Source organism: Aythya ferina, assembly GCF_964211825.1.
Source record: "Aythya ferina genome assembly, chromosome: 2".
Taxonomy (NCBI): Eukaryota; Metazoa; Chordata; class Aves; order Anseriformes; family Anatidae; genus Aythya; species Aythya ferina.
Window position 1 is genome coordinate 93019230 of NC_140297.1, and position 18068 is coordinate 93037297.

At 37.7% G+C, this 18068-nt stretch overlaps 1 protein-coding gene across 16 annotated transcripts in view; it reads left to right on the forward strand.

Annotated features, from left to right (window-relative positions):
* LOC311433109 (poly(rC)-binding protein 3-like) overlaps positions 1-18068 on the forward strand; it is a 511482-nt gene that overhangs the window by 134199 nt on the left and 359215 nt on the right. The gene's annotated exons all lie outside the window — the stretch shown is intronic.

Sequence of the window (18068 nt, forward strand, 5' to 3'; positions counted from 1 at the left end):
CCATCTGTTGTTTGAATGCCATTTGGGATGCTTAACCCATGCCAAATCCTGTTGCCTTTGAAGTCCATGGGAGTCTTGCCACTGACTCCAGTTGGGATAGGATTTAGCTGAGAAAATTTTTGTTTGCCTCTATTTCACATAATTTGTGTATGGGCTCCAACATACAATAACATGCGCTTGTGATTAGAGCTGGGTGAGGGTTTATAAACCATGTGTGTTTTTGGCCTAGTGATGGAGAATAACATAGTTCACTACATTTTTTGAAGTTATAATGCCAGTTGAGTTTTGGTCTTACTCTCCTCTTACTCTCATTTCCCTTTTAGAAATCAGAATATCTTTTATGTACTGGTGGTACGTTGATACTATGCCTTGAGAAAGGGAAATTTAATTATGTGAAATTGGACATTGTACCAATTGTTTAAGAAATCAATTATTCATACAGTGCTGCTTTTATGAACAATGAAGAAATATTTACCCTTGTTAGGAAAGACAGATGAATGACTCCAGACACTCCTTGTAGTGTGGGATTGTATGAAACATTTAATCAAAGCTTCAGTAATATATAGTTCTAGACTTGTGGAATGTGTAGTCTTTTATTTTTGGATCACTTGCACGCTTGTTATGCAAAGTACACTTTTAAACATCTGCTTAGGTATTGCCTGCACTTGGTATTTTCAGGATCTGTGATTACACCATATGCTGCTGTGGAGAGGATTATGCTGTCAGTGTTGTGTCAGAATGGCACAGAATTGAAGTCTGGTGCATAATTAGAAGGATATATTCGGGCACACTGCTTAGGTGACTGAATACATATTGATTATTTGGTATAAATGCACTGCTGAATTACAGACTTTGCATGTGTGTAAGAACAAAGCACATACTTCATGTCACAGGCTGATACGCACTGAAAAAATAAGGAAGGATGAGCAGAAATAGTCTGTGGACCAGATCAAGTGCTCAAAACAGATTAAGGAGAGGTGTTTTGTGCAAAGTGATTTTGTGCTTAGTGGCTCCTCATCTTTCTTAGTGCCAGACTGTTCCTGTTGCAGAGATTAGAAATGGCTGGAGGGTGGGTTCGGAGAGCTCTGAAGGGCCTTTGCGACAGCCAGCACCTCTGAGACACAGTTGCATGTCTCTCTAGTGCTGGGTTAGCAAGGAGAGGCTGATTTCATGTAGAATCTCTTGTAGATGGGAAGAGACTATAATTTTCTGGTCTATGCTAGATTTACCTATGGCAGGATGAATCAAAGCTGCCCTGGAGCTTCCAGAAAGCTGACCCTATCATCTACTGCAGCCCTGGCACTGGACAAAGAAGAAGGATCTAAATCACCCAAGATAAAGGCTTCTCTTCTTTCTGCTGGCAGAAGAAAATAACGGTTGAAGAAAGTCCACTTTTAGCCTCTGTTTTTTCTCAATCCAGAAATCCAAATTATAATAAACAATGCAGTTTTGATCCAGAATATCCAGCTGTAATTTTATGGAGGCTTTGTGAAATGGGTTCATATTGAAAACTTAGTAGATTGTACCAACTATTTGCTTCCAGATTGCATGAAACTATAGCTTGTGGTTTTGGGTGCTGCGGAATTTAACATGAGGCTTCAGTATATTCCCAAATACTTAACTTCATAGCTTTGGTGGCTCTCACTGATACAGACCATACAACTGAAGAGCTTGTTCTTGTGCATCTTATTGCAACAGATGCTAAATGGGAGTTTTAGGTACAATCTACAATCTGACTGAAAAGGAAACACATGTTTTGAGGAGGAACGCATTAATATTATAATCATTATAAGCATAGGTAGAATAATTATTCACAATTGAAATACAGTTAGCTATACCAGATACGTTGTCAGAATGTCACCTAATTTTTATATCACTGTGAAGCTGTTGAACTTGCTGGAGTTTCTGACTTACAAACTTGAAAAGGCAAACAGAATAATGACTTCTGTTTGTAAATTTTGCATTTAAGATTGAACACAGTACTTATCATGGTCGCTCTGTAGCAGCTATTAAATATTTCATATGAAGTGATAATTTCAGTATCCAATTATATATTTAAAGCTAAACATATTTTTTCTTTGTGATATAAGAGATTTGTAGGTGACAAAGGGTAAATTGTGTAAAATATTGTCAAAAACTCTTGTTTGCAGTAATCTGCTAAAGCCAGATGTTTGAGTGAGGATGAAGGTAAAAATCTTAGATAAAACCTAATCACTGTGAGGGGTTTATGAATGACCATATTAGACCAGCTTTGTGGTCTGCTTGGTTCGGGGTCCTGTCACTGCTGCTGGCCACTAGCCATGTTTCTGAGAAAAGCAAAAGAAATCCATCTAAATAGCTGATTAGGTTTGTTGTTGTTGTTGTTGTTTGCTTTTAGATTGTAGTTAATGAGTTTATCGGAAGAATCTCATTGGTGTTTCTTTATCTCCAGATATAAACTGCTAATTTATTTTCAGCTGTTGTGCAGTGCTGAAGTCATAGATAAGGCTCTTTCTATTTTTCAAAATGAACTTTTAATAATGTAGAACACAAACTATTGCTAAATATATAAAGTATTAAACATCAATTATGAGACGTGGAAAAATTAAAAAAAAAAAAAAAAAAGAATTTCTGTATTATTACTAGTTGCCCAGCCTTACAGTCTTTTTCTACTTGGACAGCACCATTTATTGACAAAGCCAGATCACAGGGAAACATTATATTGGTAATCTTTCATGTTTCTAGTAACAACCTCTTTAGATGGCTACCCCAACTAATTTCTAACTGTTGTACTGACAATATTTACTTTATATACCTTTTCCATCGTACAGGAAGATCTCTATATTTTTCATTCAATTTATCATTATGCTTTGTAGTATGCACTTTTACTGTGGTAAGGAGGACATGAGGATTTCTTTGACCAAAAAAGGCAATAGAATTCAAGTACAATTTTGTTTGTAAGAAACTGAAGACATTTATAATCTAATCTGGAGCTCATGTAAAGAAATCAGATTTGGGATACTTAAAATTTATGGGAGAGCATGGCTCTTTTTTCTTTTCCTTTATGTTATTAAGTCTAAAGCTTCCTAAATTCATTCCTCTCTGCCCTAGTTAGTCATATCCAGATGTAAATCTAGACTGAGAAATCATCATTGTATTCACATGTTATTTACCCATCAGTGGGGGCTTATATTATTATTTTTTTTACATATTGTATTGTAGTTAAAGATTAGGGTTAGGACCAGCTGGAAATTACTGGCAAAACATCTTTTATAACAAAATATTAAAATCCTATTTCATAAACTTACACAGTTATCTTGAAAATAACTACTTTGGAAACAGAAGAAGGGAGCTTGCAATTTTTATGTGAATGTTCAGTTTTCCTATCAGAATATATATTTTTTAATTTTAAAATGCAATAGTCTTATATAAGTAACTTAAGTTTTGTTGAATTATCTGGGGGGGGGGGGGGGGGGGGGCGGGGAGTCTGAAAGGTTAGTAATCACATTCAGTTGACATTTTCATTTCTTTCTGAATAAATTTTTGGTCTCTTACTGCCCAGGAAACCAGCCTAACACTTAAGCTATAAAGTATTATAGGTTCTATACTCCTTTCTCTGTTCTCCTCTAAGTATTTTGCAAGATGAAAACTTTCCAACAGAAGGTTTCACCTACAGGTTATGGAAGCCATATTTCTTTTTTTTTTTTTTTTCCTCAATAAGGTAGATAATTTGGAATATGTGTACCATTTCCCACATCTGTATTCTGAATGCTGGTATCTAAGCAGGAGGAAAACATAAACATAAAAAAGCAAAAAATATTTCACACACACTCAAATGACATGGCTTGACATCTTGAGTGGTGCACTAGGTCCCACAGTGCAGTACAATGAAGGATCTTCTGTGGGTCTATCAGCCTGCTTCTCTGTGGTGCTTAATTGTGAAAGTGTGTGATTAACTTTCTGGCAGCTCACCTTTCCCTGTCAGCCTCAGTGGCCAACGCTCTTAATTCTTCAGATCTGGGCATGCTGACAGTGAGCAGCACAGGTCCCTCTCTTCCCTCCATAAAAAGACCACCCTTTGTTTTTTTTTCTGTTTTTATTTGTTTATTAGTTCACAATGTCTTCAATTACTTTTCCAAATAATAGTGTCTATGGGTTTTTGTATTCCTAAACCTAACCTCTTCATAATTTTTTTGTTGTAGCACAGATTATGAAGTTAAACAGCAGTAGAATCATAGAATCATCAAGATTGGAAAAGACCTCCAACACCATCTGGTTCAACCATCCCCCTAGCACCAATATCACCCACTAAACCATGTCCCTAAGCATCGGGTCCAACCTTTCCTTGAACATCCCCAGGGATGGTGACGCCACCACCTCCCTGGGCAACCCATTCCAATGCCGGACTGCTCGTTCTGAGAAGAAATGTTTTTTTTTTTTTTTTTTTAAAAAAACTTTACTTATATAAGACATTTAAAAAAAAAAAAAAAAAAAAAAAAAGGCAGTTGAGATGTTTTTGACCTTCTTCTCATGAATGTTTCCGAAGCTTGAAAATGAGCATGTGTAGTCTCCCCAAGATTCCTTTATAAATAATTTCCACCATTATAGAAACAAGTATCGGTATGTATCTGTTAATTAGCGTAACAATATTATTACTTTGGTTATCTGTGGATTTCCTTTTTCTCTGAAAGTACTTGAAGACAGTAGAGATTTAAAGGTTAAATTCAATATAACATGCTTAAGAATGGCTTAGATGAAAGTTGACTTGGATTATAAAGTGTTTGATTTTTTCCGATGGCTAAAGGAGCGTGTGTTTGTCTTTATAAGTACTGGTGATGCATGCTGTTTCTCAGGGCTGCTCCTGCTGGATGATGGGAAGTTTCCTCTCTAATAGAGTAGGATTCTTAATTATGTTATGTAGGGGACTTGTTGAAATCTGTAAATATGCACTACTTTAAAGTCTCAGCAGCTTTTCTCTGGTGTCACTTTTGAAGAGAGTTGACAATCAGCTGTGTATGCCTACTATCCAAGGGTTTGCACGCCACTGTCTTTCACTTGGCTTGTTGCTTCTGAAGGGTGGAAATCCTGAGGGTCAGGAATTCTTCTATGAGATGTGCTTCATCTGAACACAATCAATGACACTGAAGTGGTTTTCATTGTAGGCTGCAGGAATTTTTTTCATTTGAGAATGCAGGTTGCTGCTTGATCTGTAGATCTGTCAGTGTTTTTATCCAAAGATTTTCTGTGAAGGGAGGGTGCATGTTTTCTGAAGCTTTTATATACTGTATAAATAATCATTGCTTGGTGGTATTAAAGGAAAGTGAACTTTCTGCAAAAAAGTTCAGTTTCATATGTCTAGCTGTGAACATATCTGAGGGATTGTAGGATTTAACCCACTTTTCACATAGCAATTATCCGTGTGGCACTTGCAGCACCTACACTGTCTGATTACAAACAAAAATAAAATAAAAATGATGTTTCCCACATATTTAAGCTTTCGGTCTGTCTTACTCTTTTTTTTCTTTTGCTTTCCTTCCTAGCTTTTCTCTGCCTTTGCCTGAGATTTTTTCACTTCTCAAAGCTTTAGCATTTCTTCCAGTGGTTGCCTGCCAGCTGGCTAGCCACTTTTGAGGATGGGGCATCTGTAGGTGGGACAGGTCAAGCTGGCAGGTGTTCCCACTCTAAATTGAATGTCATGGGAGCAAACAAGAAAATATCTTTTTCATCCTGGCTTTGTAAGTGGTCCCTTCAAGAGCAGGGATATGAAAGGGTTTTGGCTCCTTCTGGTTTAGACTGCAGGAGAGGGCATGCTGTACTACCAAGTTCAGATTTGAGTTATATATCTGAGGTATGATTTCTTGCCTATGTAATTCCTTGCAGCAATCCCAATCCCCAAGGCCTGATGCTATTCTCACCTTGCTACCTTCTCTCCCCTGCTCCTGCCTAGAGAGGAATTGGGTACAGCAACACCTACGCACCTGTGAAAGTGGTGCTGGCAGAAACCCAGCACATGGTTCTCTCACAGGAAGCAGGAAACTTGTGAAATTAAGAGCTGTACAAAGGAGATGGGGTCTATGTGACTAACCAGCTTTGTTATCTCTAAGGTTGTGAATTAATTAAATGTTTCCCAGGAGCACTAGCTGGGGTGTGGTGTTGCTAGCTCTGAAATGAATCAGGCCTACTTCATCTCCTGTTATGGCTGTCTTGTGCTGTTGGTGTATCTGTATTGTTGTTGTTATTATTAATAGTCTGAGTTAGTCAACTTTTTTTTTTTTTTTTTTTTTATCTAGGGTAACAGAATAGAATAAACACTGTCTTTTGTGGAGATTTTTGCCAAGATTTATTCATAACAGTACAGCATTGTCTGTTGGGTGCTGTGGATACATAAGCCTAGGCATTGCACAAACACATCTAAAGCATCGCTGATGGAGTTTTGTCACTGACTTCTGCCAAGTTTAGGATTTTCTATGTGCCTCTACAGAGAGATCTGGCTTTGCAGTTGTTGTTCTTTGTCTCTGTACTTAGCTTATACATGACCCATGTTTAACCCGAGCACTCTCGATACGAAGTTTTCTGTGTAAGCTCTCTGGTTTCCTGTGTGTCTCAACTTGGCTGCTTAATCAGGAAGAGGATTTTTAAACAATTCTTTACTGGGCATAAGAAACAAGTGTGCTTAACATAACTGCAAGTGTGAAATAAGCAACCCTGTGTTGAAAGTTCATATGTCAAACACAGTTAATCCACCATATGTGTGACCTAAAAAGTATAGACACATGGATATTTTCCCTCTGCTGGGTTCTTAGCCTTTTCGTGACTGTTGCAATTGTAAATAGTCCTGCAACACTATATGCTTGATCAATGTATGGGATCTATGATGGTATTTTGCAGTTAGGGTTGCAGCGTTTCAGAGCATGCCTCCAAGTGAAATGAAAGGAATACCTTAAGCTTTTCAGCTGTGACATGCGACCTCAGCAGTGGTATGCCTTCAGGAAAAACAGGATTGCAGCACCATTTCTGTAGTCTAAGAAGCATGTTGCATACCAGCAAATATTATCTCTATTCTTATTTAAGCAATTCATGAGATCCTGATGAGTTTTCCATACATGAATCTGTACATGAATCTGTATTTGTGTTCTGACTATATCCACTGCAGTCCATGGAGTTACCCTGATTCTAACATGAAGGAGACTATTAGACATATGGTGTCCTGGAATTCGGGGAAAATAATAAACACACATTTTTAGAAAAACATATATTTCTTGGGGATTGCATAGGGGGATATATGGCTGTCATATACTTGAGATTTGTTTCCTTGCCTCCAAAGATCAACATGAAAAGATGAAACAATGGCAAGCCCTGCACCCACTGAAGTCGTTTGAGGTCTGATCCTGCACAGGAAATATCACATAAATGGCAGAACTTTTACTCATTTGCAAATAGGTTGATGCCCATTGTGGGTTCAATTTTGTGACACATTTTGTCACTTGTTAAATACTGCAGCAATGTAGGATGTTACCCATTTATGTCAAGATTGGAAAAGCAATCATGATATGTACAGTGTGATGGATAAAGTGTAAGCATGTACTCTACACCTTTGTTTTAGAGAATGCAGTGTGGCCAAAGTGAGTATAATCAGCTCATTTGTATGCACAGCTAAAATTACTGAAGAGTAGTTTACAAATAAGGATTCATTTAGGGAACCGCCACAACTGCCTGATTAGCTATAGGTATGGGTTTAATTGCATGCTGTAGCCAATAAAGAATATGTTTGTTCTATAGGAAAAGGCAAAGGAATAGAATATGTGCATGAGGCAGTTTAATGTTTAAAGTACTGTTTGCAAATATAAGCTATTAAAAAGCAAATCATGCTGGAAAATTGTCTCAAGACATTAAATATTAATAGATCATTAAGTTGTTGTAAGAGACACTGATACATACCATGTATCTAAACGTGTCCCTATAACTTCCATCTGCTGTTTGTAAACATCAATGGCAAACTTTAATTTTTCTCTGAAGAACCAGAACACAACAAAATGTTTGCATTTTGCTGAGGGTGAATGCACGAAGCCTGACCAATATTTTCAATGATAAGGAAGTTTGTATTAATGCAAAAGTTGCATTGACACTTAAGGTTTTTCAAAACTACTAGAAAATGTCCATTTTCCTGTTGGAGAAGATATATGGTGTCTCTTCAAGTACTTTGACAGGCCAAGTGTTTAGAAGTTAAAAGGTTGTTGGGGACATGGCCAATGCAGTTCATGGAATAATTAATTTTCTGTTGTAGGATTTCCTGTGCTTGCAATATACATGTAAAAGAATCCTGTATAGAGGTGGAGGTTAGAAGATGGTTTGAATTTGAAGGAAAATATAACTTTGTCTCAGGAATCTTAACTTTATCTCATATAACAGACATGTGGAGGGGTGCTTATAATGATATGCTTGATGTTCTTTCATAGCATTGGGTCTTTAAAGAAATCTGACCCTTTTTTAACTGAATTGGAAAGACTAATATTAACTCTTCAACTAGTCATGAATTTCTTTTCTTTAATCTTCAGTGAACTCATGTATTCTTTTACAAGCAAATAACCCACTATTTGAGGAATTCTTTGGTAGTTTTAAACAAAGTTTAAAGTTTGAGTAGTTTCCTCAAGCCGTACTGTGAACAAACATGACTGAGTTGTGCTTGGCTTCTGATCTGTCTGCTTTTTAAGTTCCTAGCTGTTAATTACACTAACGTGCCTGTTACCTTTATCTTCACTTGTTTTGTGGAAGGGAAGTTACATGGTATTTTTGAAGAGACTTCCATCTCAAAGTCCCAGTTTACAACCAATTTTGTTACCATGTAATTTCTATGTCCTTTCCTACATTGTAAGCCCTAATGGGTCTCATCTGGAATATGAAGTTTGAGTCAAAGCTCTCCTTTCTTAGTTTTCCTACCAAACCTGTTTTGGTCAAAGAAGCAAGTAGTCTTATGAGTATGACATCTATATTTTCCAGGAAGATCACTTTGCATGTGTTCAGATATGCTGTTATAAAGGTTCTGTCTCCTCATTAATGTCATTAATAATATAGTATGGATGACTACCACTTCTGAGGCATTTGGTCTTGGGATGTTTTGAGGACCAATATTTTCAAGGAGAATGGACATGAGACTCAGGTGAGAGGACAAAATAGCTTGATATTGAGAGAGTTTTGTAAGACCTATGACTGAGAATGTGCAGTAATGTAAGCTTTTGAATCTGGGGTGTTCTTTACAGTGAGGAGGTTGTTCAATGTGGGGCTGAATTTCAGAGCTGCCAGGCAGTCCTGCTGTTATGAAAACCTGGAGAAGCTTTTTATCTTGTAGGCTGAGAGCTGGAGTGGTATCATTACCAGGTCTGGGATGGAAGGTATGGGAGAGCTCTTCAAGAGACAGTATAATCCACAATGATTTCTGTGCCTGTACAGGGGAAGTAGCCCCCAGCTACTCTTGAAGGACTCTGAAGGGCTTGAAGAGATCCTGGGTTTTATTTATTTAGTGACACAGTGATGATTTTCATGTGAAATTCAGTTTTCCTAACTGCCAAAGGCAATAGGTCCTATTGTTCAAGCCCCTTGGGTAGGGGCAAGCTGGTAGGAGAACAAGGAGGGAAAGATCTTACTTAGCTGTGGCACTATTATATTAATGGACAGTATCAGCTTTATAGCAGGTAAATGGTTGTATTGATCTGCAATATGTGCAAGAGTTTAGAGAAACTGCAGAACACATGCTAAAGTATGCTGGACTCTTTCTTGCGCTTACTGTCTTCTGTGTGTATACTTTACAACTGTCTCTTCCTGTGAAAATTTGGGTTTGATAACTACTGAGAAAACATACACAAAACAGTATGATACCTACATTGCTTAAATACTTAAAGCTAGAGCTGTGCTAAAATACTACCCAAGAGGGAGAAGTACTCTATATACAATACCATATATTTTTCCAAAACTGAAGGCTGTTGGCCAAATGTTAAAGTAAAGGAAACTTTTTCCCCAGAAGGTAACAAATTTTTTCTTAACATAGAAACGTTTAGTGTTTCTTTGCCAGTGAAAGAGAAATGTCACAGCTGGGAAAGAGATTGGAACTAGGGCGTATTTACACACTCAGAGAACTAGACCTCTCTGTACATTTTTTCATTTACAGTTTCTACCCTTTTTGAATATAGATTAACAATTTCTGAAGCATTCGAGTTCTTGTGGAAATTTTTGGTACCGTTGATCCTTCCATTATAAAGAGAAAAACCTGGTAAACTATTCTAGTGCGTGTAACTGACCCAGGAAGCACGAGAAGCCAAAATTATCTTCTGAAAGGCAGGAATATGTACACACATTCAAAATAGTTTGCCAATGGAGAAGGGGAGGAAGGAAAAGTCACCTTTTTCTTTCATCCATTTTTCCTCACTTCCTATTATTTTTGTTTTAAATAATTAAGGAATAGGTGAAAACTTAGAAGGAAGCATCTATTTGGTTTACAAGTGTTAGACGCTTCTATGCATTTAAATTTTGTGTGCTCTGGCCTGATGGCTAACAGATACCGTGTTCATATTCTTCTAATGGATATTTTGGGTTCTTTCAAATGACTCTCCCTTAGAGTAAGAATTATTAATAAGTTAAAAGCATGGTCAAACCACAGTATTATAGAAGATGATGTCTGCCTCTATATGGTTGTACTAGAGGTATCATTTTCATTGTATGTGTTTTTTTTGTTTTTGTTTTTTTATGTTGTAGAACTGCTAGCAGAAATTTTGTATTTACTAATGCAGTCATATTTTATTCACTCTGGATTGTCACAAGGTAATAGTAATGGAATTGCACCCCCTCAGTTTCCAATGTTTTAAATGTTTGAAAACTTTGTAAGTGTTCCCTACCCTTTGTTGGAATGGGAAAGTAGTCATTTGTTTCCCTTAAAGTTGGAAGTAGCCAGTGATTCTCTTCCCTTAAACAGGGGCAGTTGCTAAATATCACTGCTGACCCAAAAGATGGAAGAATGTTATGCAGCATGAGCTGAATATTGGTGAAACTCAGCTGGAAACTGGAAGGCTACCTGTAAAGAATTAGTTCTCTCTCCACTGAATCTACCAAAAGTGAAGAATGTATATTTAGCACGTCTGCTTAACTTAATATCTGAAATAGTAGCTTTAGGTACCTATGTGAGTGTCACTGATGTTCTGGTGTTCTTACTGAGGGGCGGGGGAAACAACACATTATTACAAATTTTTGTAGCTCTAAGATTGCCAACGTTTCAAGGCAGAAATCATCTTTCTTTCTCTATATGTCACTAAACTGATGATGATTACAAACAGAAAGATTGACACGGGTCAACCTTTAAGATTTTTATAAGTTGTCCAATCATTTACCTAAATTCTTTACTTGATACAGGGATTAAAAAGTTGAAATAACATTTTGAAATGAGGCTTTCCTCCCAAATTAGTTCTAGTTAAAGTTTTTTTTTTTTGCTTGATTTTTTTTACTTTAATTCACATGGTCAGACGCTGTAGGCTTTAAAATAATAATAAAAAAATGTTTTGTTGTTGTTTGGAATATGAGCCGTAAAAGAAGAAATAAACTCTAAAAAGTCAGTTAAAAGACAGTGATATTTTCTGATCTGACCAATTGTGTTCTAGCTCTGCATGTAGTTCTTCTGAGAATCCAGCAGGATACGTTGCATGTTTCTTGCTAATTAGCCGATTAGAGATGTCATAGTGAAGGTCTATGGGAATTGCCAAAATAGTTTAGATATTGGTATTGCTGTTGCTGTATTAATATGGTGCTGCAACAAATTTAATTTAAGCACCTGCTTGCTCTCAGGGAGCTAGCATTAGCTGCAAGTCAAATATGAAGTTCCTCTAACTCAATGAAATTTCTATTTTCTGTTGAAGGAGAGTGCTTTTCTACTTTTTATTTTATGTTCAGGTTTTTGTTCCAAAACTTGGAAGTACGTGAGTCCCCAGCATGAATTAATCTTCTGTGGTCTTCCTTCAAGTGAAACTAACTTCCATGATAATCTGTTCTGCGTGGCTATCAAGTGGTTTGGAGCATTTATTGATCCTTGCCACAATAGAAAAGTGACACTTCAGCAGCAGCAAGCTGCCTTTGAATGTTTCCTGATATATTGCTAGCATTAATGCTAACAAGGTTAGCACTTGGCCAGCTATATTGTTTTGTTTCACACGTTGTTGCTATGTTCTACATATATTGTCTTCAAATATGGAGATGCTTACAGTTTAATTTATGCAGTATGTCAGAAACAGACCTCCAGTGTTTTTGTTGCCTTTTTAAGGGAGATTCCATTGTCTTACTGTGATGTTCATGAACAGAGAAGTATACAAACCATAGCGCTATGGTTTGTTCCAGTGCTGGAAAATGAGAGGAAGAATTGCTGGAATCTGTATTATATGTGAAGCCAAGACTGGGAGAATTTACGGCTCACGGAGGTTCTACATCACTTGAGGTCTCTTCCAACCTAGAAAATTCTGTGATTCTGTGTGATTCTGTGAATAATGGGTATATGGAGATGGGAGGATTGGTATGAATGGACATGTATCTTTTTTTGAGATTATAGATAAAGAAAGCCAGATGGCTACACTGGTCTTTGACCGTAGTTGTGCTCTTAAGATAACTTAAACGTCTGTAACGACTGAGACCTGTGAGTGTCTTTTGACACTTCAGAGGAAGCAGAACCTTGCAAGAGCTGCTTTTGCACTGGCTGGTCTGAGATGATACCTGCTCAGAGATGTTTTTATTGAACTAACTGCACTGAAAAAACATGAGAGATTTAGGGTGCCCTGATGACAAAAGTGGTAGTACATACAGTAAGAGCAGCAAGTATGCATAGGGACCAGTGGGACAGTTGTCATAATTATTAGTGTCAGTCCTTTTCAGAGAAACATGTCAAACTTTTTTTGAAGCTGAATTATTATTTAGTTGTTAAACTGTAGAAAGAAATTAATAAAAATAAGATGTGTAGATATAGGACATGCTTTGTAAACACTTCAGTTGGATGTAGTCAAACTTTATTGTTGTGTATGCAATATGCTGAAGATTTCGTGGAGAACCCTGTATGTCCTCTGGTATTTGAGGTGAAAAGGCCATAAAGTCATGCCTTTGAGTGGGATTGTTTGCTCAAGGGCATTCAGGAGGACCTTGGGGTCACAGACCAATAGCCAGGTATCAATAATATCTATTCCATGGAATTTATGTAAAAGACCTACAACTGTGTTCTTTTTTTTTTTTTTTTTTTTTAAGAAGAAGAAATCATACGCACAAAACACTATTTGAAAAGACATTTGCAAGTAGCGGATCTCAGGAAAGCATTCACAGAAGTCAGGTGTTTGCAGCTATTTTTATAAGGCTTGTGGCAAATGCATTGAGTTATACTCTTATTACCCAGCCTATTGTCCCTTCAGACCTACAAGAAATATGTCTTCTGTTTTATGCCTGGGGCTCAGAGAAGTCTCTAAGATACAATTTGGCAGACAGGAGAGACTCTTGGCATCTTCTCTCATGACTACTCAGAGATGCTGTATGCTGTCTCCTCTGGCCACAAAGCAAAGAGGCAGGTCTGGTAGCCCTAATAAATAGCAGCAGTTTGAAGACAGCTTTTTTCCAAGGAAATTGTTGCAGGGGGAAGAGGCAAGGAAGGAAGGAGAGCAAGCTCTGCTTCATGACCAGGGAGTACAGAGTAGACTGTAAGCTGAAGGCTTTTTTTGAAGCCAAGGTGAGGTGTATACAGAGAAAGGAGATAAGCATTGCCAAGGGGAGCAGAAGCAGAAACAAATATAGTCTTTGGAGGAACCTTAAAATGAGTACTCTGGATGAGTAGAAGTGTGGAGGGAGAAAGAGAGAGTCTGTCCCTCCTGTGTTTATTTTTTTGTTGCTGCTTTTTTGGTTAATGTGTAACGAAAAAGAACAACATCACAGATGTATCCAGGTTGTGACAAAACAGCTTAATCAACTGATGAAGATGTAATACAGGATTATTTCCCTTTCTGTTGTGCTGAGAAACTGAAAAACCTAGGGAATTGCTTGTGTCAAAATAAAATTTCAGGTTTGCATTTTTCAGTCTATTGCAATCAGGTGTGTATCTTGTAGTTGTGTCTGACAGACTGTCAGAGAATGAATACTTTAAGTACTAGTTAAATTATTATGACACCCATCTGTTTGGAGTGATTAGCTTTTTGACATTTTTTTCCCCCTTCAATTAGTGCCTCAAGAATTAGGGGCCTCACAAAGAACAATGAACAAAAATAGCAGCTGCAAGAATGCTGAGATTAATTTTTGTTTTTGTTTTTTTTCCCCCTCTTCTGTGGGTTATTTGAACCATTTTTGGACTGGTTTGTATCCATAGGTGCAATACCTACAGTAAGCTCTAAGTAAACTTATGTCAAGGAAGTAAATATCCTTCTTCCTACAGCAATCCTCCACTACTGCCTGCTTCAATGTTCACCACTGGCTCCTTTACCAAAGGCTCTGCACTGCCACCAAATCTGCTTTCCCAATCGGCACTGTCCACAAAAGAGTGTAGTGCTCCCTGTTCCTGCAGTATTTGCTGATGGAGTCTCCTACTCCTACTGGGATAAATAAAGCTTCTATGGCATTGAACAGAACAGTTTTAAGAATAAAGGGTTGTTAATAATTTAAATGTATTTTGCAAATACATCGTAAAAATCACACCTTTTCAATAGTTCTAAAAGTGCCGCTTGCTTCAAACCTAAAAGCTTTATTGATGCTTTATTGTTTGGTTTAGGGAAATTAAGTCTTTGGTTCTTCAGCCTTGGACTGGACACCTGGTTTTATGGAAGTCTCAAACCCCTCTTTTCTTTTCATATAAATTCTACAAGATGACTAATTATTGGATTGGAAATGATTTCTTACATGTTGGGAAAAATGGCATAGAGATCAGAAAGCTTTTGAAAACATGCAGTTAAGACTTTTGATCGGTAAACTCAGCAAACAGACCTCTGGAGCTGCCCATGTGTCTGTTTTTAACATCTGGCAAGCCTGCACCTACCAGGTCGTGCTTGCAAGGAAAGTGCAGCAGGGCTGCCCCCTGCCAGAATCAGAGGGGAGCCATGTCCCCATCTGCTGCCCTGTTGATGGCGAGGACTCTGCACAACGTGGTCCCCTATCCCTTACAGGAACATGAGTCTGGATAAGGGTTTAGGAAGGTCCTGCTTTCCTGTTATTAAGCAGCAAGAGCTGTGCTGAGGGGATGGGCAGGGGAGAGGCTCTCTGTTTGATAGCCCAAATAAAGAAAGCCCACTACACTCCTTACAGCTCAAATGCTTCCTTCAGTCTGCTAGCAAGGATGCTAAAGGCACCAAGCACAGGGAAGGCGCTTAACAAGTAATAAAGAATAGCAATAACAACTGATGAGGTCTGGGCAGGTAAGTAAAGAGGGAATGCTTTGTAAATATTTAAAATCTTAAATCTATTTCAAGCAAGTCCCAGTATACAGTACTGTTAATTACATAGACAACAGAAGCTGTGCAATTGTCTTCAGTCACAGGCTTCTATTTAATAAGCTTACTATAATGTATTGCTATTAAAACTTTTCTAACTGTGCACAAATTTCCAGCTTTTTCTTCCATGGAAGCATTGCAAGTCATGCTATAAAAGTGAACCTAGCTGACATATGGATAAAGCTACTTACCCCTGTTAGAGCAAGCGGATGAAAATACCTAGTGGCAGAGCTGGGAATGAATTGTGTCGACAGAGTACAAGACAACTGCAGCCGTGCAATGCAGCATGGCATGTCTCAGCAAGCTAATTACCAAAACTCTTGGGGGAGAAGTCTGAAATCCAGCAGAAATGTTTCCACTATCACACCACTAAAAATCATTTCGGTGGCAGCCACTAAATCATATTTGTTGTTCATTCATAGTTAAGTCCAACCTGTTTCTTTTCTGTTGCACCAGCCCTGGGCAGAGAAACCCCTTACAGGAATGAAGGTGCTCTAATCAGAAATTCTGTGAAATGTTCCTGGTTCATGCTGTGCTACTAATTTTGTAAGAGCATTTTCAGGTTTTGCTAAATATTTACAGAGGTGAAATATCTTCAACACAATTATCCACAGTTAAGTGAGACTTTGTACCATGTGAGAAATGTGAATTTTGGTATCCACCGATACTTCCCTTTGTAGAATAAGACAATATAAATGCCATATAAGGTGGTCACATACCTTTGTGTCTGTCTGACTCTTCAAGGTGGAGGTTAGGTAGAGGGAGAGGGACAGTTATCCCCATTGCCTTTTCTTTCTTTTCTTGGTGTTCTCTAAGTTCAGATCTACTTGTTTTGGAAAAGGTTGAACCATTATGTGAAGATCCTTATACAAGGGATGGCGCTTAATCTGTTATCACTGAATTGTCATGGGGATAAAAGAGAAGAGAACAGGGCCATGCATGAGAGGGAGGGAAGAACTGGACCAGGGCTCAGAACTGAGACAGAGGGTGGGTATGAATAGGGAGCACAGTCACTGTGGGAAACTAATTTCAGGAGAAATGTGAAGGCTTCCAAATTAAAATGTTTTATTTGTTTTTAACACCTTTCTTAATTTTTTCAAGTAATAGTTCTTTCAAATGAAATTACATGGTAATGCTTTTATTTTGTTTTTATAAGTTATAACCTCTCTTCTCTGAAACTCCTAAGCTGGTTCTGTTTAGCCACAGTTACATTTCTCTCTTTGGAGATATAGAGGGGGCAGAAACTTGAAGTCTTTATAGGGTCTGAGTTCTCCACTTAGTTTAGTTCTAGCTTTATCCGTATTCCCCGTTTGGGAGGTTCTTTATTTTTTCCTTTTGCACTTGTGCATTGGTGGAGAAAAAAAAATAGAGGATAGTTTCTATTCTCTGAGGAGGAATTGGATCTGCAACCTGAATGAGGGATTCTGAGAAGATACCTCTGATCAGGTCCTGGTTCCTGCTTTTTAAAGACAGACAATAAGCGAACTACTACAGATGTCCACTAAATACAAGCATAAATAAACCTTGTTTTAAGCTTTGCTTGAGGTGAGGAAAAGCTGTTTTGTTAAGGTATTTTTTATTAAACTTTCAGGAGAGAATAAAAATGTTAGAAGAAAAATAACATGCATAAGGAGCAAAAAGTCAGGGAAAAGATTGCTAGAAATAGCAACATTTTAAAAAATAAACATCTCCAACCTGAGAAATGTCTCCTATAAGTCATAATTGTGTGATTAATTTATCTTTTTTGTGCTCATTTTTCACTTTGTTTGATGACTGAGACCTTTTAGTGTACCCTTAGCCATACACGTAGCTTAAAGAATAGCTGGGTACCTGTTTTTTTTGTTTACTAAAAAGTTCCTACAAAATTTCATTAACGCCAGCAGCAGCAACTGATATGAAAGGTAAACCATTTTATTGTCATATAGACAGAAGAAGTGGGGTAAGATATACATAATTTAGGAAGTCTTATTTCTATTTCATGCCAAGATTTGTTTAACATTTAGATTGCGATGTGTCTGTTCCCCAACGCTGCCCCTCAGGAAGTTTAATACGTCTTCATTCAGTGGTATTTGTTTAAAGACTTGAAGAGAAACTTTAATTAAAAGAGGTTATCAATGCTCAGAAGGTATCGTTTCCAAGGCATCAGATTAATTTTTATTCTCTAATGCTTTTTATTGGTGACCTCTGTTTTGAGTTTCATCTAGGGAATGTCAGCAGTTCTTAATTGCGACCTTTTCTAAATTATACATAACAATCCTAATATCTGTGCTTTCAGATTGTGTTTGTTTTTTTTTGTTGTTGTTGTTTTTCCTTTTTTCCTTCCCCTTCTATGAGTTGGAAGATGCTTTCAGCTATATTCAAAAGGGATTCAAGAAGCTTTGTTGCTGAGTGGCCACAGGTGCTTTCCAGACTTCCAGAATACCAACCCAGTGTCTGTAGCTCAGCTTTGCATGAGCTGCAGAGCACTGCACTGGCCATGGAAAGGGCACAAGTTCCTGTTAGAGCATGATGCCCATGCGCAGTGATAGATGTTTTGCCCATGGATAAATAAACATTTATATACAGTTTCAGGCTGAAGAGTCTGTTCAGAGCACCTGCGCATCTGTGCAG